The sequence below is a fragment of the Dipodomys merriami genome, unplaced genomic scaffold, assembly GCF_024711535.1.
Source record: "Dipodomys merriami isolate MVZ:Mamm:240054 unplaced genomic scaffold, mDipMer1.0.p SCAF_1846, whole genome shotgun sequence".
In the NCBI taxonomy this organism is placed as follows: Eukaryota; Metazoa; Chordata; class Mammalia; order Rodentia; family Heteromyidae; genus Dipodomys; species Dipodomys merriami.
In genome coordinates this window covers 72,483-89,476 of record NW_027203211.1, presented here as the reverse complement: position 1 = coordinate 89,476, position 16,994 = coordinate 72,483, and the positions used below count along the sequence as shown (strand labels likewise).

The 16,994-nt window shown below is 37.2% G+C and overlaps 1 pseudogene; it reads left to right on the top strand.

Annotated features, from left to right (window-relative positions):
- Positions 1-16,004: 16,004 nt before the first annotated feature.
- LOC138830157 (U6 spliceosomal RNA) lies at positions 16,005-16,104 on the top strand (annotated as a pseudogene).
- Positions 16,105-16,994: the final 890 nt, after the last annotated feature.

Here is a 16,994-nt window from a genome sequence, read left to right as displayed (position 1 = left end):
GAGTGGTAGGGAGTGGTCTACCTGTAGCTTGGGAGGACATTTCCCCTTGGCTTTGTTTGCTGAAGGGACATTCACGCGCAAAGTGACCAGGTTGTTTACAATTAAAGCAAGTATGTGAGCTGGGGACTGAACCTTGAAAGGGCTTGGTAAAGGCAGCACCCATGGCGAGTCCCATGGGGTGGGCAGTTCCTACTCCAGCACAAAGCCTGACGAACTCAGAGAGGTCACCCTTGTTTTTATGTGGTCGGAGGACATCTTGACATGCCGGATTAGCATTTTCAAAGGCAAGATGTTTAACAAAGGCACTTTCACTTTCACTAGGCCCAAGAAGCCTTTCTGCAGCCAAGTTAAGCCGCGAGACAAAAGTCACTGTAGGGTTCATCTGGCCCGTGTCTAACTTTTGCCAGGGAAGTAGTAGCCGATCCCTTTTGAGGGAGACGCTTCCAAGCATAAAGGCCAGCATTTTGAATTTGTGCCAAAAGTCCGGCAGGAAAGCGCGCCTGTTTAACATTGGTATCAAAGGGCACATTACCCAAAAGTTTAGTATAGGTCCAGGTTTTTGAAGATGTTTTTGCCAAATTTTTTTGCGCGGTCTCTCTACATTGTTCCTTAAAGTCCACATTCCATAAAACAAAATCACCCCCACTAAGGGTGGCGCGGGCCAGAAACTTCCAATCATTGGGGGTGAACCAGCACGCACTTTGGTTTTCTAACAAGGCTAACATATATGGGGCAGTCAGGCCATATTGGGCACATGCATTTTTAAGCTTTTCAACAAACCGAAGCCTAAGCCTCTTATACTCTTGTTGGCCTTTTCCCTGGGTGGGTTGTTCCTCTTCATCCCCAGTATCCTGTTCCTCATCCTCCTTTTCCTCTTCTTCTGATTCATCCTCCCCACCCTCTGAGGTCTTATCTGTCTGGCTCCAAGTTACTGGAAAGGCGAGAACTGATTGATGGCCTGATCTAACCTTAATTTTATCAGGCGTTTTTGGCGTATCGGCCAAGGCCAGTATGCGGAGTTCATAATCAAGGGACCACAGTTCTTTTAAAAGTTGAAGGTGTTCTCGCTTATGTTGAAGAGTCTCGGATAAAGGTGCCAGGTTAGGTAAAGGGCGGGAAGAAAAAAATCTGGATCTGGAGGGGCAGTGGGCCCTTGAAAGGCCAGGTCACAAAAGGGAGGGATTTTCAATAAATTGACCAGCAGTCATATCTAATACAACTGATGGGCAAGCCGTGGGGGGCCGAGAGGCATTTTGGAGAACCTCTTCTCCTGCTTTTACAAGTTTTAAAATTCCACTATCAAATAGAGAACATTTCAAAACTTCATTAATCAAATTCCAATAGGAAAAGGCGGTAGCAGGAACCTTTTCCGGACCAAAGGTTTCATAATAATCTTTTAAACAATCTCCTACTCTTCGCCATCTTTTTGCATCTATGATTCCTACAAGTCCTCTATGAATGAGAAAAATAATTCTAAATCCTTTTTCTTAACCCACGTTCCCCATGTCTTGAGGGCCTCCTTGAGGTCTGACAGAAATAGATCATGTGACAATGTTGCTTGTCCCATAGTGGGTCGCTCACCATGTGCCGTCCCCACTCTCCTCCTGGATCTGTCTCTCGGCGGGGTCTGTCGAGGCGATCTCATGATCTCAGACTGTACTTAGCCAAGTTTTCCCAGAGGATGGCGTTCCTTCCTTAGTCAGAGGCTCGTGCCCCACGTTGGGCGCCAGTTGTCCCGACCCGCAGGACTTCAACCAGGGCAATGAACCTAAGCGAGAAGGAATGAAGGGACAAGAGACACGAAGAAGGACAGCAAGACAAGGATTCTGATCAAGCTGCCAAATTTTATTTTTCACACAGGGGTATTTATATGCTTAGAATAAGGAAGCTTTTTCATTGGCCGTAGCAGCTGCAAGATGTTTGCTTAGGGCAATGTGAAAAGGTGGTCCATAGCAGCTACCTGGTCTTTGTTTGGGGCAGGATGAAAAGACCAGATTCTATAAATAACCTCGAGAGATGTTCCAGCGAGATAGTCAAGCTTATCATGCAGAGAGACTCCCTGCAGGGCTCTGGACATCTTTCTACTTGTACATCCTAACAGTGCTCAGGTGAGTGATCAATTGGCAAATTTCAGGTGCTGCATGGATAAGTCTTCTGTCACCAGTCTGGATTTGTGTGTGTGTAGAAGTGGGTTACAACAAAGATGGTCGAACCTTTTGGTAACTTTTCCTGCTATCTTCGCGAGGGGAGGGGGGGGGTGCATGGGCTTCATGGCTGAGGTCCAGGGGCCTGGAAGGGTAAGGTGCTTGAAGGAGACTGATCACCTTTAAATTACAAGACCAAGGGATTTGTGTGCCCTGGAGCTCTCTACTCCCTTGGGCCTGGTTGGTGGCAGTGGCAGCTTGGTAGGACCTGGGGGTGCGTCTCACAGGGGGTGGTTTCCCAGGGGGACAGAGTGTGTGGCCAGCAATTAGTAAGGATATGCACCCTGCGAGTATGGAGTGCACCAGCATAAGTCAGACTCCGGGTCTTCTCATCATGATGTCTGATGGTTGAGGCCAACCCTCTTTTAAATCTTGACCTATGATCTTCAGATCTCAGACTCCTGAGTAGCTGGGATTACAGGCATGATCCTCTGGCACTGGGCCTCTGATTCTTTTTGGTATATTAGGGTTTGAACTCAAGGCCTTAGGCTTGCCAGTCAGGTATTCCACCATGTGAGCCAAACCTTTCTGTCTTGGGCATTTCCAAAATAGAGACTAAATATATGGTCAGGCTGGGCTGGATCATGGTACTCCTATCTGTGACAGGCATGCTCCACCAGGCCTGGTCCTCTGTAGTTGGGATAGTAGACATGTAGCACCATGTTCAGTCATCGGTTTAGATGGATTATCTCAAACTCTTAGTGCACAGCAGTCAATTCTTGACCACAGGGTAAGCCCTGGGTTAGGCTTCAACTCTTGGACCTCAGTCTCCTCTTGGAACAGTTGTGAGGAAACAAGGGATTTATACAGAGGGATCTCTGGCACAGGGCACAGAGGGAGCGGCCATTAGATAAGGTTCCTGGCAATTCTATGAAAATGAAAGGAAGATAGCTGGAAAAGGCTCACATGGGGCTTGTTATTAATCGTGGAATAGGTGAGGGATTATGAAACAAAACATGTCTCTCTTTTATCCTTACCTTGTCCCCATGAGGAAGAGGATCCTTCACTGTGTTCAGTTTTGCAGCTGGGGATACTGAGGCAAGGAGAAGCCAGGTGACATACTCATGACCTCCAGTTCACAGGAAGCTCTGCCTGACTTCTCTGCCATACTCCCTAGGACAATGGGTGCTATTCAGTCCACTTCTTGTGGTGAGAAGTCCAATTCTTGTCAGTCGTGGGGCTTGAACTCTGGTCCTGGGCACTGTCCCCGAGCTCCTCAGATCAACGCTAGCACTCTACTACTTAAGCCACAGAGCTGCTTACAGTTTTTTGGTGCTTCTTTGGAGATAAGAGTCTCACAGACGTTCCTGCCCGGGCTGGCTGTGAACCATGATCCTCATATCTCAGCCCCCTGTGTAGTTAGGATTAGAGGTCTGAGCCATGGGCACCCGGCTTAAGTTTAATTCTGACTTTTTTTCTCTCTCTCACAGGAACTGGTTGAATGTGTGCTGGAGGAGGTGGCCCAGCGTCCCCATGTGGTTGGAACCCAAGGTGGCCCTCTCATTCTGGAGGTAGACTGTGGGTTAGGAGCTGTCTTGCTCAGCCTGTTGAACCAGCTCCATGAGGTAAGCCCCTCTGTGTCCTGGCTAAACTATAACGGTTATTCATTGTCCATCCAGCCTTACTGGACTTAGTATTTTTTGTATGTTATTTTCTAGCACCTGGCCAAAATTATGATACATAGTTATGGAATGAAAATATAATGCCATCATAAGAAAGTCATTTAGGTCTCTGGAAATGTGACTTCATGGTGTGGTGATTGCCTAGCCTGCTTGAATGCCTGGGTTCAATTCCTCACAGAAAAACACTGAAAGAGGTGCTGTGCCCCAAGTGATAGAGTGGTAGCCTTGAGGGAAAAAAAAGCAAGCTCAGGAATAATTCCCTAGTCCTGAGTTTAAGCCCCCTGGACTGTCAAAAACAAAAGAAAACAGTTAGTAAATGCAAAATAAAGAACACATACTTGGAATATATAATTGCTCCTTCCATACTGATACCTGACAATAGTCCCTAATTCATGCATTTTGCCTATATTAGGATACTGTGTTGAAAAAAAAATGTTTTGTTCATTAGATCACTGCAGTTAATGCCAGGAATGTACTTAGATGTCAAGGGAAGATGAATTCTGGAAATTAAAAGATTCCAGGCTTTTGAGTGGTCACTGGTAATCACAGAGAAGGCTAGTCTAAGTGAGATTTGGAAATCTTTCTGGTCAGTCATGGCACTAAAAAGGCAGAGACTAATTAACAGTTGTGATAGAAGAGAAGGAATAACTCCAGATGGAAGGAATAAATGATAGTAACTAACATATACCAGAAACTGTTCTAGAGAAATATTTTTGGTTATTGAAGAACTAGTTATCAACTAGGTTTATACCTCATTGCCTTTAACATTGTAAATCTCTTAGGCTAGTTTTTGATCTCTGTGTGATAAATGTATCTCCTTCTATGCTGTTCTTTCATACCTGATCTCCTTTGCTTTCTAAAAACCTGTCTTTCTATATTACTCTATGAATATTGCCTAGTCCTAAATAACACCTACACAGATGGCAGAGGATGCTAATGTAAGAGTCCCATAGCTCATGAGTCATTAATATAACAACATGGAAAAATGAGGACATATTTATTCCTACCCCAATTTTTCTGAAAAGCTGCAATGTCATCATTTGGTTCAAATTTCCATTCTTTGTCTACATAGTGTCATTAAGTACACATAAATGCAAATATGAGCCAGGTGCTGGTAGCTCAAGCCTGTAATCCTACCTACTCAGAAGGATGAGACCAGAGGATTGTGGTTCAAAGAAAGCCTTGTCAGGAAAGTCCATGAGACACTTATCTTCAATTAATCACAGGAAACCTGGAATTGGTGCTGTAGCTAAAGTGGTAGAGTGCTCAACTTGAGATGAAGAGGTGAGGGACAGCGCCCACAAAAAAGTGCAAATATGACTTTCAGTTTCCCCAAAAGGAATGACAAGGTCAATAGTAATCTTTCCAAGCATAAAAAATAATTACAAAATGATTCAGTGCACCTACTTTCACTGAGTTATTTAAGTTATGGCTTCTTTGCTGGGCATATTCTCTTCTTTTAAAAATTGTCAAATATTAGCTTTATAATAAACTTCATCTAATATTTTTTTTTCAAAAGAGAAGTCCATACTGTCGATATCACTTGGCTTTCTTACTATCCTATTTCAAAGCTAATCCAGGCAGGAAAGTCTGTCAAACTATTATCTCTAAATAAACACTAAAAAAAGCCGGAAGTGGAGTTTTGGCTCAAGCAGTAGAGTACTAGCTTTGAGGATAGGTGGGCAAGAAAGACAACTGTTCAGGGACAGGGTCCAGCCCCTGGGTTCATGTCCCAGAACCAGGACAAACTAAACAAACAAGCAAACAAAAACAACCCCCAGATATTTCTTTGGGACTGTCCTTAAAGGAGTACTGCTCTGAGAAGAGGCTGCTTGTGCTGAACATATTCACAAGATCCTGCTTTTTTGGAATCCTTATTGCTATGGAGAACTCAGGACCAGACTAAAGGAATTGATAACTGACTCCTGCCAAAAGAAAATCTTCTCAGGGATGAAATATCCATACATAAGACACTTTTAAACCTCCATGTCTTTGTTTCTTTGCAGTAGAACAACTTTAAAACAATGTTATTAGGGGCTGGGAATGTGGTTCAGTGGTACAGTGCTTGCCTTGTATGCATGAGGCCCTGATTTCTCAGTACCACATAAACAGAAAAAGTCAGAAATGGTGCTGTGGTTCAAGTGGTAGAGCACTATCCTTGAGATGAAGATCTGAGGGAGAGCGCCCAGGCCCAGACTTTAGGCCCCACAATTGGCAAAAACAAATACAAACTAACTAAAAAAACAACAACGTTAATTCCTTTTATTCTATGCTGGCCTTCACATGGCACATTATTATCTTTTGTAATACTCTCAACTAGAAGTTTACAGACAAGTTTATATGAATAAAAAACACACTGGAAAAAGTAAGGGACAGAGTTTCCTTCAATCCTTGGGATTCTTTTCTTGTACAGTAAAAAGGAAAGCACAAGTTAATTTGAACTTTATCATTTCTCTGTGTTCAATTCCTCCCCTGGGATCAGTTTCCACAAAGTCCAGTAACAATCATTGGTGCTTCTTGAGGTCTAATGAATGTTTTCTGTCTTCATTGAAATAACACAAGGACACTTTTGGACATGAGGTAATAGGTGTTTCAGAGAAAACTTAGTAAAAGAGAAAATATAAAATTTATATTGCTTATAAATATGTTATCCATGAGTACATTTAGTTCAAACTTCATAATTGCTCTGCAAATTAAGCCAAATTTTAAATGGGAAGAAGGTCCTCAGATCATTCTTTTTGTGAGTGTATTTGCTGTGTGTTATTTCCCTAGTGCACATGAATTAACAGTAAGAGAAACATTTGCAACAATAGGAGAAAGAGAAGTTCTGTGTTTAAGTATAAGGGTTCAATACAATATAGAAGACTACAAATAAGACAACATCGAAACAATAAAGCCAAGTCCAATATGTAGATTTATGGGAGTGTTCCTAAGTGGAATATGAAGTATGAGGCCTTTCCCTTTCTCAATCACGTTTGCTAATCGCACAAATTTTTAAAAATAGAATGGAAGAATAATTCTCGTTCCAATGAAAGTCAGATATAAGGGCATGGACTTAACTGGAAAAACAAGTCCATCTCGGGAGAGCAGGGATTATACTGGCAATGAACTAGTGGCTAAGATCACATTTCTTTTTCTTTCCTTTACTTGCATTTTGTTGTTGTTGTTGGTCTTGGCACTTGATCTTTGGGCCTGGGCACTGTCCCTCTGCTATTCAGCTCAAGGCTACTGCTCTACCACTTGAGCCACAGTGCCACTTCCAGTTTTCTTGTAGTTAATTGGAGAAAAAAGTCTCTGGGACTTTCCTAGCTGGGCTGGCTTTGAACCCCAATCCCCAGATCTCTCCACCACGCAGCTTAAGATCACATTTCTAACAGTGTACACTCAGCATATGCAATGTGTATGTTCATCTATCTTTATATGAATTTTTGAGTTAAAAATGTGGGCTACAGCTTAGACTTTTCACTCACAAAAATGTTCGTAGTTTAAAAGTTGATACTTCTGGAGATATAAAACCTAAGAATGTAAAGCAGTCTGGGAATTTCAGTTTGCATGCAGCCTGGGCAGAACAGTCTTTGCCACACTACCAGCCAAAACCTGAATCGGAAGAATGTCTCAGGTGATGGAATACCAGGCATGAGCAAGATTGATGAATAAGAGCTTGAGGCTTTTGCATACATACATACAAACATACACATACACACAGAGGCACTTATATGTGTACACACAAATACACAAATGAAACAACTCTTAGAATATGTAGAAAAGTTTAAAAATAGCAATAGAAAATATGTCCTGAGTAAGAATTAAGAGATGAATTTTAATATTAGAAAGTCCTCATGAACTTTCTTCAAAAAAGTTTGAGACTATTACATAGGTAGGGACGAGAGATAGTAAGAGAGTCAAGTAATTACTATTAAAGGGATCGAATGAATCAGAGATCCCAGCAGGTGCATCTGAAAATGATCATATCCTGTGTCAAATGTTAGAAGATCTTCTAAAATAGTACATAAACACTCTGAGCAGTCTGTCTAGTGGATAATATCATTGGAGAAGTTCAGAATTGCTAGTCTATGTCTAGATTAAATAAACCAACAAACATGGCAGGGCAATGTGATACAAACCTGGAATTCTAGCACTCAGACTAAGGCAGGAGATTAGAGAGTGGAATTAAATAGTGATACATTTCCTGGACCAGGTAGTATAATTTTGTCTAATAAAACAAACCAAACAACAAGAAAGGAATACACAGTTGGAAGTTTGGGCTAATTTTGTTATTATATTTTGAGAAGTCAAGTTTCCTATTGAAATGCAACTCGTATATAATCTTCAGTTTTGTTTTAAATGCTCTCTTCATTCCAGAACATTCCTAGATTCAAAATGGCTCATGATTCCCACCCAAAATTTGAAAAAGTAGGTAAGCATCATTCTGTTGGATTCCAAAGAAATGAGGAAGGATTACAAAATCTTAAGCCTAGAGAAATTTCAAAGTTCATCTAAAGCAGGACTTTGTAGATCATGCTAAATTAGAATTTAGAGTTAACATAAATATTTTAGTTTTGCTTCTAATTTCATATTTTATAGGATACTACAAAATTCTTTTTGAGTAGAGGGTTTAATTAACAAATTCACAAATGATTCTGGCATTCTATTTGCCTAGAATATGCTTTCAAGAGAGTTATAATTAGATCTTAGTTAATAGAAAATTCCAACAATTCATGTATAAAATGATAATGTAAATAATCTAGACAGAGTTGCCAACAAATTGATATTAATTTATAAATATAGAAAAATTGCAATTTTTGAGGGTTTTGTATAACATTGTATGAAGAGAATAATTGTGTGACATCTTCTTTCTTCTACCTATATGTAACACAGGAAACAATTTCCTTAATTACGTGCCTCTGTATACAATGAGAAAAATGCTACATTTGGGGTTTGTTTTTGTTTTATTGGTTTGTCCTAGGGCTTGAAATCTGGGCCTGGGAACTGTCTCTGAGCCTGTTTATGCTCAAGGCTCGTGTGCTACCACTTCAATCTCAGTGCCACTTGTGTCTGAATTTTTCTGAGTTTATTGGATATTTGAACCATAATCTTCTGACCTTAGCATCCTAAATATCTGTGATAGTTTAAAAAAGTATAAATATAAATAACATTTGCAAGTGTTCTGATCTCAAGAATCTTACTGGGGGAAAAGTGATGCAACCCAGTTAATTGTAGTATTCTTTCCAGAAGAAGGAGAGAATCACATTATCAGAGGTGTAGTATTTTTTTCACAATAGAGATAAGCTATTCATGATGTGAATTAAGGGAATATTAAGGTGCACTTTACAAGTTGGAAATTATTGGACTAGGATGACTTTATGGCATAAATCTTTGGATTGATGGTTCATAGAAATTATAGCTTTCTCTGATAAAATTTGCTTACTCTTGAAGAATTAATTACAGATGCTTCATAATTTTTTCCTCTACCAGAATGTGGCTATTTTTCTGTTGACTTCTCAATCTGTAACACTCCATTGGAAACTGCATCTATTGCAAAATTACATAACATGCAAACAGGTACTGTTTTGAATCGCTTAGGTATGGAATGTTCAGAATTTGAAAATGAGTAGTTATTAGTCATAGGTATTTTGAGGAACACATATATTCTGTCCTCTTAACAACTCATTTACTTTTAAAAGTTATGGGTTTCCATAGAATTAAACAACATTCAGTTTTAGTATGAGAAAGTACTAAATTTTCCCTTTTTTCAAAATATTGTCAAGTTTATTGTGAAAATATTGTCTAGTTGTATAACATTCAAGTTGATGACTCTCTGATAAAAAAAGGAGTAATCAATTCAAATTAGATGCCAAATAATATTGATTTTTAAAAAGTTACTACATAAAATAATATTTACTATAACAATACAGTGAAATTATTTTTTATGTAGCTTATTTTTTAATTTAATTTTATTGTCAAATTGGTGAACAATGGGTTACAGTAATTGTAAGGTAGTGAAAACATAACTTTTCAAACTTTTTACCCCCTCTTTCATTTTTCTTACAGTTTTCTTTCACCTCAATACTCCTCACAAGTTTTAATATACATTTCCAACATATTGTCTTTTGAGTATTGTTATTGCATTGGCTTGCCCTTTGTCCTTTGTCTTGCAATTTTGTTGTTCCTCTTCCCTTCCCTAATTAAGGTAAATGTATACACAATACACAGGGCACAAAATCAAATACAGCTGATGCCAAACCATAGGTGGAAAACCCAAAGAAAATAGAAATCACATAGTACATTAAAAACAACTGCAAAAAAATCTCTGTTTCCATACCTTGGAGTTCATTTTGCTCAGCATCAGCTTATATGTTCATATATACACATAAAGCCACTGGAAAATAATAGTTGCATGGACACTATATCATATCAACAACATGTTACTGTTTTTGATGGAAAAGGTTGAATTAGGATTAGGGAAAACGTGATTCTGATAAAGGAATTTCAAAAGAGTTTAAAAATTATGACAGGTATCAGAAACCTTACTGTAAATCCTGTAGGTTCCCTTGAGAATTGTCCTTACCCGGGAAATATACTCTCACTGTGTGAAATTCAAAGTTCTTAAGAAAACTAAGACATCAAATTTTGTGAATTGACCTTTAATTACCCAAATTATTCTTTGAAAAAGATAATTTGGGTCAAAATATTTAGGGAGAAAGGGCCCTTCAAAATGAAAGAAGGTATTGGGTTCACACTTTTCTGTTTGTAACACTTTCCACAATGTCTTTGCATGTGAAGCACTGAAACACAGAAAAAAATCTGATTGGTTACGCCAATGATTACACATTTCTAAGTAGCTCACAAAAAATAATATCCTTATTAACATGAGGTAGTGAAGACTTCTCTTATTACATAAGCCAAAAAGTTTGGGATCAGAAAAGAATTGAGAAAATGGAAAGGGTAAGAAAACAATGTTCTTAGAAGCCCTATCTAAGCATACTGACTTCAGCAGTGGAGGGAGGCCAAAAATTTTGATATAGATTGTCTTAATATTTTTGCTACCTAAAGTGATTTTACAGAGCCTATTTGGATCACTACAATGTAGAACAGTTTGAATGAGGACAGGAAAATAAATTCTACGTCCAAATGAGGCAACTTAAAAGAGTTTTAAAAGAGAAACCATGAAGATGTAGCGGGGTGGGGTGGGGAGGAGATCTTATAGTCTTTCAGCTTCACTGGACTTGAAGTCAAGAAGCTGTGCTTAATTGGAAATCAGGGAAGAGCTAAGAGGAGGACATAGAATTAGGACATAGAAGCATTGTCCTTTGTAATAGACACTGTTACCCAAGGTATGGATGATTTAACTCTATTCTATTCCATACATCTTGCTGAGCAAATGCAAGACTAAGAAAAAATAATCTATTGAAATAATTTTGCAAAGAATAACTTCACTGATCCTGATATGGTATCTAAGGAGAGTCTTAAGAGAGAACATAAAAGTGGAGTATACTTCAGTTTCCTCTAAGCATCTTGTTAGCAAAATATATCTTTGAGGTTAGAAATGATTGAACCAAAAAGTAGTGGAGTACTTATTTTTGTGGAACTTTAGACACAAGAAGACTTTCAAGGTAAAAGAAAAAGTATAGCTAAATATTTGTGATCACAGCTTCTTGGATCGGTTTTTTGGAGACAAAGTTTTACATTAGAGTTTGTCCTCATTAACATAGATGTTGGATTTTCGTGGCAACCAAATGCAAGGGTGAAGCTTAATGGACTCCCTTGGACAAGTAAACAGCATGGTAGAAAAAAATGGCAAATAATATTTAGGAAATTAGTTTGGCTAATTACTTTGCCAGAGCAAAGAATGAAAGATATAATTCAAAATCACTTGACTTAAAAGTATGAAGAAAGAGTAGTGAAGAGAGATGAGAGAAAACATAGAGGACTCTTCTGTCTACAGTGGAGTAATGGATTCTTGATCTTGTTTCTTCCATTCTATCTTCACAAGCTATCAAGTGTGGCTGAGGACTGGAGTATCCATTGCAGACAAAGAGAACTCACAGAAGAAAATATTTGCAGCAGATGTAGGTGATTCACAACCTTAGATAATCTACTTAAATCTGTTCAAAATTCTCTGCTACCCCAAACTGCCTTCTTTGAACAGCTTTGTTTGCTATTCCCAAGATTACCCTTCATGAACTATTTAAAATTTTGAGAGGTCATATACATCCTCTCTAGAGATTGCTGTTTGGTTATGATTTTTGTGTGTTTTTGTTTTTTGTTGTGTTTTTTAATTAAATTTCAAAAGGTTGTGCAAGTGTATTACAATAAATATGTCCATCTAATTGTCCAATGCTCCTGGATCAGAGTGACTCCTTCTATCATTCTCAACCAAGCCCTTCTCCAAGATGTATTTCAGATTTATCACTTCCTTTATCACATGTGTACATTGAGTATTCTAGCTGTACTTGCCCCTTGTTCCATTTTTCATTCATTCTGTCTTTACTATTATTCCTCTCTGGTTTCAACTTCCTGATAGTCATTCTGTTAAACTGTTAATATTTTGAAAGGTTTATATACTATCCATGGAGTTTCAATCCTTCGTACACTTGAACTGATGTCAGCTTATATTTCCATAATTCATTAATCTGCAATAACAATTTGCAAGACTGGAGACGTGAAGCACCTAGACATGATTTTATTCTCATCCATTTGTAAGATTAATCTTTAGTCAACAAGAAAGTTTAAAAATGGCTTAGAATATATTCCTAACTACCAAATTTTATAAATGGCTTTGAAAAAGGTTTGTGATTATTTTATTTTACATGGGATAATATTTTCTACTACCTATAAGTTTTGGAAAAAGAAGACTACGATTTACTACTATACAGGAATATGGTAGAAATAGAAGACAGATTTTATGTTTGTCACATCTCTGATGAGTACCCATATTCATGACTTTAAGTCATATTTCTTACTATGTTAAACTGATAGGTAAAATATAAAACAACATATGATAAAGCAACTATTTGTGACTTTTTAAAATGTACCTTAGTAAGTGATTAAACTTACTTTATTAGCTAGTGTTTGGGTTTGAATTATGGGAGGTTTTTCTATTTGACACATTTCTGTAAGGCACCTACTGAACAACACAAATGGTGGGTGGTACTATTTCTAAACTTTAATGAATGGTTGAACCGGTTTGGCGTTAGTGCTGGGTAAATAAAACAACTCTATTGTAACTTGCACCCTAAACTTGAAAAATTTTGTAATGTCAATATTGTCTACTTGTCAAATGTTATTTTGGTGAATGTGATTTTTAAGAGATTATTTGAAAAGGAATATGTTTTCAGGAGATTAAGTGTAGGTTATCATTGGTTTGAGACTGATAACATTTTTATTCTACAGAAACAAGTTTTACTGAAGTACCAGTATTTTGAAGCATTAACGATCTTCTCAATTAATGGTTTTGTGAATTATATTTGACCTGTAAGTCAAGTTTTCCTAGCCTTGGTAGACCAATTATGGATCTATCGTTCTAGGAACTATTTTTTTTGCCTACTTATGCTGGACTGAAATCTTGGAGTAATCATTAGAAGAGGGGTATTAAAAATAATTTTGTGACATTTGTGATCTTGGTCACTCATATGGGCTGGTCATTTGTTAATTGAAAGTTTGAATTACTGTACTTTCTCTCAGATTTTGTGATCTCATCTTTCATTTTAAGTTGCATTGCATTACACAATTGCTTACCACTAATTCCGGTGTCATAAGGAATTGAGATGGATTTTCAATTAATTTCTGTTGGCAAGTTTCATGAGCCTCGGTGAGAAATCTTCCCCTTGTTATCAGATGAAGAGGATAACTAAGACCTGGGATCCTAGGACCCATTGGTCCTGCAGAAGAATAATACCTTTTAGATATCATATCAGCAAAATTTGGGTACAATAAGTAGAAATGCTTCAGAAATATAGAGAAAAACATTTTGCAACCAGTGAGTTAAAACAATAAACAGAGCAGCAGAGCAAAATCCCTTATAGATTAGAGGAAAACAATTGTTTTTTTTTTACAATGTGAATTCAAAAGACCAAGAATACTTAGAACATATCACAACTTTATACCAAAGACATTGCATTGATACTTTTTATATTCTAATGTACATTCTAAACCTTATTATTTATATTCAAATCTATTTATTGTAATAAATATCTATTTATTTGTCAAATTATCAATTAATTCTAGTAAGTTTCACTGTGTGAAAAAATATCAGCACGTATAAATATAAAATATATAACTATAAAATATAAGAAAAAAGGCACATGTTTTGCAATGTTCTGTTGTGGTTAGGGTATCAAAGGCAACTGTGTTTTAAAATATTATTCCATTATTTCTACCTCAGTGTTTGGTAGAGTTGGACCTAAAACTTTACCATTTGGAGATTTACAGCCTAGAGACAAGAGGAAACACTGTGATTAAAACATTACCAATTTAAGGCCTAATATCGAGGAGAAACATATAGACTTCTCTTGTAACTATGAAAATATTTGATGAAAGAAAGGCAGTAGTGTAAATTCCTGCCTGGATGGATGGTAGATTGGCCAGGACATTTGGTAATCATGCATGTGAATTTTTTTTTCACCTTCTTGGCTTTAGCTCCTATTGAAATGTTAGGTATAAAAAACAATTATATTTTGATAAAATACCTTCTAGTCTAAATGATTCTGTCTTAACTGTTTATCTCTCTATGATCCCTTTTAACTAATATTAGTTTTGTTCCAATAAGAAAATCTATGCTGTCAGGGTAAGATATTCTGGTTGGTCTGTTGCTACAGGGAAGAAGAGTAAAGGGTCAGGTAGACATTTATACCAGTAAGACATCATTTAGGAATTTTTAAGCTGCAGAAGTTTAGAAGTAGCTCTTAAGCAAGGCTTACTTTGAATCCATTAGCTCCACAAAGCTAACTCAGTTTATAAATAAGTACTTGAAAAACAATCACCTTTGACCTAGCTATAAAGGCTTCAAAGTATGATCAAATTTAAAAATCAAGAACTCTAACAACAACAGATGCTGGAGGGGATGTGGACAGAAAGGAACCTTACTTCATTGTTGGTGGGAATGTAAACTTGTTCAACCACTTTGGAAAGCAGTATGGAGGTTCCTCAAAAGACTTCACATAGATCTCCCCTATGATCCAGCAATCCCACTTTTGGGCATTTACCCAAATGTTTACAAACAAGACCACACTAAAGCTACCAGCACAACTATGTTTATTGCAGCATTATTTACCATAGCTAAGATATGGAACCAACCCAGATGCCCCTCAGTAGATGAATGGATCAAGAAAATGTGGTATATATACACAATGGAATTCTATGCCTCCATCAGAAAGAATGACATTGCCCCATTTGTTAGGAAATGGAAAAACTTGGAAAAAATTATATTAAGTGAAGTAAGCCAGGCCCAAGGAAGCATCGGTCCCATGGTTTCCCTTATTTGCAATATCTAGTATAGGTATGAGTCAAGCGGAAAAGGTCAGATAATGTGATGTTAGGAAAATGAACCCTTAAATATGCATTTTAATGTTTTCGTTTCTTTCATGCATGTGTTTCTAACGCATTTATAAGATTATTTCTTTGTTGCTTTGTATGTCCCTCCCCCACAGTGTAACCCCCGCTTTCACTATATTTGATGTCAGTATAACATGTGGAGGAGATGGGGACAAACAAGTCGTTTAAGGATTCAGGTGGACCTGTTGCAACAATGAGAAGTACAAAATGTCATGTCAAAACCAGCTTTACAATGTCGGTGTGGGGGGGGAGGGGGGTATAATTGGTTGGGGGGAGGGGGTAAAATTGGGTGGGGGGAGAGGGGAGGCGGGGAAGGGAAGTGAAGGGTAAACAAAGGAGGAGGCTGCAATGCTTGGTAAGAAATGTATGCATTATCCTGCCCATGTAATTGTAGCCCCTCTGTACAGTATGTTCTCAAATAAAATAAAATACAATTAAAAAAAATTGCAAATGTGAGCAATCGACCAAACAATATTAGCTTTTCCCAATATACACAGAATTTTAGAGAAGTAAGATCAATAACATTTTTAGGAACAATAAGGTTTCCTAGTTACAAACAGTCAACCAAGGATATATGCCTGTATAAAGATTGCATCAATAACTACTTAAATTTACAGGATACTACATGCTTCAGCAGGACGTTTACCCAAATTACTACAATATAGAGATTATCATGGCACTTGCACAAGGATGATATGAAAATTTGTGAAATATTCCATATTTTTCATTCTTGAGATGCAAGAAATGAAAAACAGTCATTAAAAAATTTATTACAAAAATACAAGTCGTTATGTCGAAAAATGAACTTTACAACTTTGTGCTGGTGGAGGGGTAGCAGGGAGGATTGAGTGGGGAAGCAGGGGAAGGATGGGAATGGATGGGAAGGGTAAATACAGGAGGAGGCTACAATGCTTGATAAAAAATGTACTCATTATCTTGCCCATGTAATTGTAACCCCTCTGTACAGTATTTTCACAATAAAAAATTTAAAAAGGCAAATGTAACAATATATGTAATTCATTGAACTGAAAGTTAGTTTGACATCAGTGTGTTAAATCCTCACCTTAGAATGGCCTTTACATAGCATAATCTTTACAAAACATTTGAAATTGGATAACATTGTCATTTTATCCCAAAGAAATAAAATACTATAAGGACCTAGGAAAAAAAAGGAATCTTAAACTTTTTCTATATGGAATGCTATCTGAAATAACACATTTATTAACGAACCTATATATTATAAAACAATGTATAATTCAAAGTATTATATCTAGGAGAGAATTAAATAGATTATGGACATTATACAAACAAAATACAGAGTATTTTAAAATATACTTTTTTCATACAAGCACCAGAAATATTTTTAGTTTCTGTACTACTCATTTCAACAGATAAGTTAAAGTGATTTCTGATTTAAAAATGACAAACCCTGCAGAAATCATTATAGATGTATACAAACAACTCTTGAATACATTTTGACATCAAAGTCAGGCAATTCACTTGAAGAATACTATGGAATCCATGAATTTTTAAAGTAAGATATTGCTGTTGCTTTGTCTTGTGAAAATATTTTGTACAGACACAAAGATGGATTTGCATTTTTGAAATTTAAGAA